The 9,847-nt window shown below is 39.6% G+C and overlaps 1 pseudogene; it reads left to right on the forward strand.

Annotated features, from left to right (window-relative positions):
* Window positions 1-9,543, forward strand: part of LOC109972746 (sodium/potassium-transporting ATPase subunit beta-3-like) — a 14,106-nt pseudogene extending 4,563 nt beyond the window's left edge.
* The last annotated feature ends 304 nt before the right edge of the window (window positions 9,544-9,847 follow it).

The raw sequence follows: 9,847 nt of genomic DNA on the forward strand, positions 1-9,847 counted from the left end.
TTTTTTTTTTTGGCGGAGATATTCACTCAGTAATTGACTACCATGAACCTGTGAACAGAGTTCCCTGCAGACCTCCCTCTTTCATGTTATTAATTCAGGATAAGACCCCAAAACCTCCCAAATAACAACAAACTGCAGTTATAGTGGCAGCTATCTCCTTATACCCTCAGATGTTACTGTACTGAAAAATTTTTATAAACCAGTACACTCTGGCTCTTTGAGGAAGGGTTACATTTTGACTGTTGCTCCCATGCAGCATACATTCTCTTATTATATTCTTATATATTTTATTTGATGTCTTATAAATTTTATTTGCTGATTAAAGTGCCTTCGATTTTGTGTTACTTATTTATCTACTTTATATTTCATTTGTATTTTGTGGCATTCATGTGGACGGCAAAGTAAGAATTTCATTGTACAGGGAAACACGTTTCCTAACTGTGCATATGACAAAATAAACACTTTGACTTTGAACCTTGATTTGGGGGCCCCCAAAAAGAAGCTGGGGCTGGGTTGTGTCAATGAGGGTCCTCATAGCTATAGAAAGATGAGGTGTTTGTGCCACCCCCCTTTAAGAACAGTTTTTGGCATGATCTGAGAAATGTAATGGACACCTACATACACACTAATTCAGCACGTTTTAACTACCCATAATGCCCTGCTGCAGTGTGTGTAGATATGGATGTGTCTTTATATTTAGCTCTGACCTTCTCGGTTCATATGAACCTCTCATCGTTGCTCATCGTTGCTCTCTGTCACTAACAGCATAGATTTGAAGCATTTTATTCCCTTAAAGTTGTCTTGTCATGAAGTTTCCTCAATCTCAACTAAACATTTAAATGTGTTATTCTTCCTGAAACATTCAGACTTGGGCATAGAAACTCTAAGAAATCCTCATTCATCCCTCATGGAAATAAACTTTTAAAAATCCAAAAATATACCCCTCTTTTTTTTTATAAAAACAGTAATAAGTAGTGTTACCAGCTCTTACACTAGGCTTGATTGCCTCTACGCCTGTGAAAAATAATGACATAGGGCACTTTAACTCATTAAAATGTCTTGCAACAGGGTTAGTAACATCATTTCTCTTGATGACCCGTCTCCATAATATTCTCTGTAAGTGAACGAGATGAGATGTCTCCCCTGTATATCTTTTTACCCATGGGCACTGTATCATGTACATTTTTTGTTTTGCAGGTGAATGAGAATTTATCAGTTATTGGGTTTTTATAGTGGGTTTTAGTTTTTATACTTATGGGCCTCACTTGTGTACCCTATTGTTTTTCTTGTTTTCATTAATTTCATTGTCTTTTCCACATATACTTTTTATCTTTCTATTGTCTTTCATGTGCTGCATTATGTCTTTTAATCTTGCCTAGTTTGTTTTGCAACAATCATTTTTGCATTTGTCTTTGTTGTTTGGTGTTTTGTGGACTGGTTGGCTTGCTGGGAGAGCTGTGCCTCTACCCCGAGTGTGCATTTTCTTACACATTCATCAGTTGTAGTGTAACCTGTCTCAATGATTAAACACATCTGGTGTTTCTCTATCAGTTTGAACCATGAATGTGACTGGCCTATGGCCACATGACCATGTACCTAACACACTTGTGTGCGTGTTTTTTCTTAATTGGCCAACATGTATGAGGTTGTACATGATTGGTTGTGTTTTGTGAACTCAATCCCGACTAAGGAGATACTGAAGGACTCCACCGCTGGTACAGTGCTGCTGAGTATGGTGGTGGTTCCTGTAGCCAGTGATGAGCAGCAGAGGGTGGGAAGTTGGAGTTAGTCCAGTTGACCAGAAGGAGTTCATCAATTTTTTTGGCTAGAAAGTAGAGATTCGCTAGATGGATAGATGGGAGTGGTGTCCAGGTCCCTCTCTGTTGTAATTTGACCAGCCCCCGCTCTCTTCCCTTGCCGGCGTTTTCTCCAGTTCCCATAGAGGGCCACTGCCCTCTGACCAGAATGTCCACACGTCTTTTTGCATTAGCAAAAAAAAATGTAGAAAAGGTGTTTGGAGTGAGTGGCTTTGATGTTTAGTAGCACTTGTGCTATTTTAACATCTGGCCAAGGGGTAGTATTCAAAAATTAGCTTTCTGGCTAGCACTGGCATATTTACAGTAATGTTGATTAATATGCTTTGTCCTTGAAATAAATGGTTTGTATTTGCTCTTTAGGTCTCATAATCCTCTTCTACCTTACCTTTTATGGGTTTCTGGTGGGAATGTTTTCTCTCACCATGTGGGTGATGCTACAGACTCTGGATGAAAATGTTCCCCGACATCAGGACCGAGTAGCCAATCCAGGTGGGTTTAATTACTTTTCCTGTTTATGTTTTAAACACTTTCACATGCATAAAGATGTTTCTGTTTAGGTTTGTGTTGAAAAACTATTATAATGTACATTTGACTTTGTTAAAATTACATTTTCCAAACATTTGTCTCTGTGAAATCAGTGATTAAAAACACACCGAGGACACCTGCTGGACAGGTGTACATCAGTCCGTATGATCAGATGAGGAGAAAATGAAGTTTTTGTCGTGACAGTCTTTTTAAGAAGTTATTGGTCATGTTTTCTGCTGTTGAAGCTGTCAGTTTCAGTAGTTCTCTTTTAAGTGATTAATTACTCATTTTAGATTTTTGTTCTAGGTTTGGTGGTTCGTCCTTATGGAACCGAAATCTCATTCAACCGCAGTGGCCTGACAAATTACAGTGGATATATCAGAGTTGCATGACCTCCTGCAGTGTGAGTACACATTGTGTTACTATTTTCCGAATGCTGTTGGACATGTATTTGCATTTAGGAAAGTTATTAAATCACTGAAAAATAACAAATGATTCTTGTTTCTCATGACTGAAAACGTATTACAACCTCAGGATTTTCTTTATGCCACAGCACAACACCTGGATTATTCGCACTAAATGATATTGTTAATGCTATGGACAATTATCATCACTGTGCTGCACTTTTATAGACCTATCTAAAGGATTTGATTCTGTTGACCCTAGGATTTTAGTAGAAAACCTGTTCTTGTACGGATTTAAATGAAGAGCCCATTCAATAGTTTTATGGCTGACAGAACAAAATGTTCCAAATCCAGTACTTTAAAGTTGGTGTAGGTGTTCCGCCAAGAACGATCCTCTTTTCCCCTCCATATACTGTGCATCATAAATATAATCTGTGCCACTTCAAGTTTTCATGTTCATTTTTACACTGATGATAACTGTTTCATATGCCACAGGTTCTAGTTAGGGTTTGTTTTTCAGGTAATTGTATATGTACGGTCTGCCTCATACATTTCAGATACCTCTTATCAAACATAAGCTTCATTTAAAACAAAATGTTATTCTGAAGTACACTTAAAGTCCCCATGGCTGCTCATTTTGCTTGTTTTCAGCTATTTAATATTTAATCTTGGGTCCCTCTAGACAGGCTTGGCACCCCTCATAATTCCAAATAGTCTAATTATTTCAGAGCTATAAAACCAGAGAATCTCTTCCTGAAAACCAGAGGGTAGTTCGTGAACGTGCACAACTCCTGCTCTCGGTGTTGTGTTGCAAGTGGACCGCACAATGAATCACCACGGCATTAATTAATATGAATGTCTCCTCCATAGACAGGTAGACAGTGGTATATGTACCAAAGAGATGTGTAACACCTCTGTAAAGTGGGTAACTGAGAAACCCCATATTTTAATTGCCATAATGCAGACAGTAACTTCTCCAGCCTTACAACAATTCTCTCTATAGTTACAGAAACAACACATTAACAGACACCACAACCTGTGTTTTTTTTTTGTTTGTTTGTTTGTTTTTTTTTTACTTACTTTCAAGTAGCTCCAAGGTTGATAAATCCAACCGGTGGTCACTGCGTCTTCCCCCACATGACCATATACAGTCCCAAAAGTGGTGAAACTAATTCCAACAGGTAGCGTAGCACCGACAATAACATCATGGGTTGTTAATCCGCTGGTTAACCAGCAACACATCACATGCGGCAGACACACTGGGCTCAAGCAGTCAGAACAAACAGGTACTGTGCTCCGGGAGAATCCAGGTTGATGAGCTGATCACTAATCACCGCAGGGACTTCACAGGTGGCTGCTTGTAAGTTAGACCCGGTCAGGTAAAACTGTGAGTCCTGGTACAGGAACATTCCTGGACATGCAGTAACCTCAGGCCCTGGATTTGTCTCCACATCTTCTGGTCACAGTGCAGCAGCAGGAGGGAAAATATATCCACAAAACTAGGAGCAGTCGAAAAAACCTCACTTTTACAATAGCACCGTGGATGTTTTTTGTTTTTTTTTAAGTTTTATTGAAAATACACGTAACAAACAAGGTGATACAACATTTTGCCAATATGGTGGGGGCACCCGTAGATGTCAGGCACGCTCACATGAACACGCAATGGCCTGGATTTTATGACTATTTGAGGAGATCTTTAAACTATAACATAATACTTAATTTTGTTAGAAAAAAGAGTCTCACAAGTAAGCGTTTGTGAGACATGTATAAACCGAGTTACTTCTGGCAAAAATTTTGCTTTTGCTATTTGTGATTTTTGCTTTGTCTTTGGAAAATATGTGGCAAGGTTGGCATAAATCATTCTGGAATTTCAGAGGTGTGACTTCTCCACAGCACATTATTATTTCCTTGTGAACAGGAAATCCCTTTAGAGGAACACTGTGACCTTCAAAATAAGGATCCAGTTTTGTGTAACGAGGACACTGAGTTTCTTCTGAAACATTAAAACACTAATACTTACTATGTTTTATTATTTGCAGATGATAATGACAGCATTCAGGAGCGTAATGCCTTGTACTCGGTAGATCAATACACAGAAGAGGGCAACGAACTGACAAAGAAAGTTTGTCAATTTAAACGCAGTAACCTGCATCAGTGCTCTGGTCTGGCCGACACCAGCTTTGGATATGCTGAGGGGAAACCCTGTATCATTATCAAGATGAACCGGGTCAGTAAAACACTTCTCATTCAGTCTGGGTTATACATCGGTGTATAGACTAGCTACTACAATTATTAAAGTTTTTCTCCATTGCTCTGCTTTAATATCCGATTTATAGTTTTTAAAATAATTGACATTCTCACATGTAGTTTCTTCTGTGCAACATAACAGCATTTTTTTAATCATCTAATTTCTCAGAATAGATTAGTGTAATTTCAATTAAACAGTCGTATTCAAAAACATTTGTGATTTCACTGTTCACATCATGTGGCATTAGTTCATGAAAATACGCACAGTGAATACAGAAAATTTTCAGACCCTTTCAAGTTTTCCACATTCACACACATCTTAAAATTGATTCAATTCATTTTTTTCTCATTCTCATGGTCTGAGAGTCCTTCAGGTGCTTTTTGCCAAACTCCCAGCGGGCTGTCATGGGCCTTTTAGTGGGAGTGGTGTCCGTCTGACTGCTCTACCACAGAGGCCTGGTTGGTGGAGTGCTGCACTGATGGTTGTCCTTCTGTAAGGTTCTCCCATCTCCAGAAAGGAACTCTGGATCTCATTCATAGTGACCCCTGGGCTCTTGGTTAGCGGTCTGACCAAGGCCCTTCTTACCCGGCTACTCAGTCTGGCTGGGTGACCAGATCTATGAAAACTGGTGGTGATTCCAGATCTCTTCCATTTGAAAGTGATGGAGGCTGTCATGCTCTTGGGCACATTCATTGCTGCAGAAATGTTCTTGTAGCCTTCACCAGATCCTGTCTTACAGGTCTGTGGACGGTTCACTTGAGCTCATGGCTTTGTTTTCACTCTGACATACACCATTAACTATGAAACCTTATATAGACAGGTGTGCGCCTTTTCCTAATTATATGCAATACATTAAATTAGGCACAGGTGGACTCTGGTCAAGCTGTAGCTCATCGACCACTGATAGGAGCAGGATGCTCCAGAGTTCATTGTACAAGTGTCATAACAAAGGGTCTGAATGCTGATGTAAATGAGGTATTTCAGTCCTTTCTTTTTAATACATTTACAAAATGCTCCAAAAACCTGTTTTCACTTTGTCATTGTGTTGCACTGTGTGTAGACTGAGGAAAAACAGAACTGGATCAATTTAAAGATGAGTCTGAAACACAACAAAATGTGAGAAACTTGGGTCTGAAACCTTTCTGTACTGATTGTATATCAGCTGTTATGAATTCCACATGCCTAGTTACAGTCACAGTCAAAACTCAGAGGAAAAGCCAGATACACTTTCAGAATAGCTTAACAAATGGCACTCTACTTGTATAAGAAACTGCAGCCTGTGAGAAACCTGTGTGGCTCCTAATAGTCCACTTGACTGAAACAGTACAGTTTGATTGAGAAAGGGTTTGGATAAGGGTCCTGTGGATATCTTTAGTAAATGGTCTTATACTTGTACAGCTCTTTTCTATGCGTTGCAGGTCACTCAAAGCAGTTATACACTATCTGGCCATTCGCACATTCACACACCAGGAGCAACTGGGGGTTCAGTGTCTTGCTCAAGGACACTTGGACAAGCCAGGAATCGAACTGCTAATATTCTGGTTAGGAACTGTCCTGCTCTACCTCCTGAGCCACAGCCACCCTGCACTAGTACTGTCTGTTTTCTTTGAACTCATCTTTTTTGTAATAATTTCAATTTCAGTGAGTCACTTCCTGCTTCAAGACCCTTTAAATCAGTGAAGTTATGTTCTTTACATTCAATAAGCCTGAGAATTAACCTGTTCCTGACATGTTGCCATGACAACAACTCCTGTGAGATGTTGGAAGAACCAACAAACTGATACAATGTGAAAATGTCAACAGATTTATCAACTAACCTGTTGGTCTATGTACAAAGAACATGTCAGAACAAGGCTGGAGTGTTTTTTGTGCTGTACACATTTGTTGCTATATGACACTGATGGAGGCCATGAGTTGAGACTTATTCCTAGGCAGAGGCAGTAAACACATCCCACAGAGCTGCAGATGTGTCTGCTGTATTCAGACCATAACCAGATGGTTATGGTTGATGAACAGTAACGTTAACTGCGATATAAAGCAGGGCTGTGGCTATGTGCTGACACTCAAGCTGCTATCTCAGCTACAGCACAGGTATCCACACAGACACCTCAACATACCTGTAGTGACTGTCAGAGCTCCAACAGATTAAAATGTGGTGCTCCGTCTCTCCGCGTGACAACAGGAAAGTCTTGTCTGTTAGCTTTGGTTCAGTCCATGCTACATTGAGAGTGCTTGGTCTGCCTGTGACCTTTGGCCCCTCTGTCATGTTATGTAGCCGTGAGGCCATGCACAGTAGCTGTTTCTCTTTTGCATTCATTAAATATCATGGGAGAGAGCAGAATGTGAGAGTGTAGTCACACTTTAAATACTTCTGCTCTGTGAGACAGATTTGTATTTATTTATAATGTCAGTGTAAATAACAGCCGTGTGTCTATCTGCAGGTGATTGGACTCAAACCAAGAGGAGAGCCCTACATCAACTGTATTGCCAAGGTACACACACATCTGTGCAGTCATTGCATTGACATAATGCATTTTTTTTAGCTTCTTACCATAAGTAATCCTGGTTCTAACCTGAACCTGAAAACCAGGTCTGAACTCTGAATACTGGAAATCAAAATATCCCGACTTCCATGTTGTAGAGCTCCAACCAGTCCTCCCACTGTCGGCCATAAGTACACACACAGACTTGGTTAACAGCATTAACCAATTAGAATTTTTTGTGAAATATATCTGTCTTCAAAATATTATTTATATGATGTTTATTTCTTTGTGCCTGTGATAGACAGTCCATTACAGATGCAGTAGTTCCCATCTCAAGGTCGACTCGATAAAATGTTTTTCCCATACTACGGCAAGAAAGCTCATGTGAGTAAAGATGGTGTGAATTGTTTATTGTTGTTGTTGTTGTTATTATGTTGCAGAAGTAAAACTTGTATAAAGTAAACATTTATATTAAAATGTTGCATCCACAGTGTAAATGTTTAAACATCTGTTTTAATCTTTGCCCTTTTATTTCATTTTGTATTTTAACATTTTGCATATTTCACACACACACAATTTGAAATTCATGAGAATTAAATAAACACATTAAAAGGAAAAGGTAACATAACCCTAGTACATGAAGTTTGTTTGACCCTAGACCATCAGTAGAAATCACCTCTCTCTGTTTTTACAGCCTGACTATGTGCAGCCCCTGATCGCAGTCAAGCTGTTCTTAACAAAAGAAGACTATAACGTCGAACAGACGGTGGAGTGTAAACTGGAGGGTTCCAATCTGCAGAACAATGATGATAGGGACAAATTTCAGGGTCGAGTCATTTTCAGGGTCAAAGTCTTGGAGTAACCAGATTTTCCAGTTGCCTTGAATACCACAAACTGGTTTTACAGTAGAAATAATGTTCCAGAACAGGAGAGTTTTAAATCCAGACCTGATTTAATCCTGGATGTCTGATTCTGATTCATGCTGTTCAAACTCTAACAAGGAAACCAGATGAGAAATACATATTGTATGTTTACACTGCAAGTAGCCTTCATATCTAATCATGGTTCAGACCAGATGCTGTATTAGGTGGTCCAGATCTGCTCCTCAACAGACCAAATGGAAACCAGACTGAATCTTGTTCACCCTGTTCAGACAGTTGGAGCAGATCAGGTCTGCTGTGGAAGCATGTGAGCCATCTGTGCAATGGTGTGGTGTTTGAATATCTGTGCATAAATGTGGTGTAACACAGCATTAATATAAGCCCAGCAGTCTTTAACAGCATAGTGCAGCAGAAATGAACTTCACTACATAAACAGTAAAATTATATTGAAATTACACTGAGACAGCTAAACACTGAATTCAGGTTTGTACAAGGGGTGGCTCGATACTACTTTTTCATGACTGATACTGGTGTACCAGTACTACAACTTTGAGAATGTGTCAATACTGATCCACTACCATTTTTTTTCTCCCTCTTAAACAATGAAGCTGTTAAAAGAAGGGTGCCTTTCATGCTTTTAATTCCCTCGTCTGCCTTGTTTTCTCATATGAGAATGCGTTTAGGACACTGATACTGGAGAGGGCATCGAGTGCAGATGAAGAGATTACCTCCCTTGTCAATTCCTGAAATGGGGGTAGAACTGCAATGGTCTTTTCCAGTAGCCCCCAATGATTTGCAGTCAATGTGTCTGGCAGGTTGTATTCTGCCATGTATGCGGACAGGGCCTATTTCTCAGCAGCGAGGCTCTTGATCATGCAACGTGCTGTTCCACCTTACTCGTACATCTTGTTGCAGACACTTGGCTGGCATATTCAGCTCCTCTTGAATGTTTTCTAAACATGTCAATAGGCAAGTGCTGAGTGCTTGAAGCGACCCATGATTTTTCTGCTGATAGCCAGTACATCACTTAGACTACACTCTGATAGTCCTTTCTTCACAATTAGTTGCAGCATATGCATGAAGCATTCCAATCTAGGAGCACGAAGGCGATGCGTTGTGCTTTAAAATGACATGAACTTTAGTCACCTCAGTTTTACATGTACAGTATATCACAAACGTGAGTACACCCCCTCAGATTTTGTAAATATTTAAGTATATCTTTTCACGTGACAACACTGAAGAAATGACACTTGGCTACAATGTAAAGTAGTGAGTCTACAGCTTGTATAATAACAGTGTAAATGTGCTCTGCCCTCAAAATAATGCAACACACAGCCATTAATGTCTAAACTGCTGGCAACAAAAGTGAGTACAGCTGTGAATTATTTTAAACTCAAGGGGGAGTCCAACATGTTCCACTTGTCCTTCCACTAATTAGCAATGAATTAACACAGACTACGTAACAGGCAGAAGGTGATTAAAAATATAA

This window comes from Monopterus albus, unplaced genomic scaffold, assembly GCF_001952655.1.
Source record: "Monopterus albus unplaced genomic scaffold, M_albus_1.0 scaffold268.1, whole genome shotgun sequence".
Taxonomy (NCBI): Eukaryota; Metazoa; Chordata; class Actinopteri; order Synbranchiformes; family Synbranchidae; genus Monopterus; species Monopterus albus.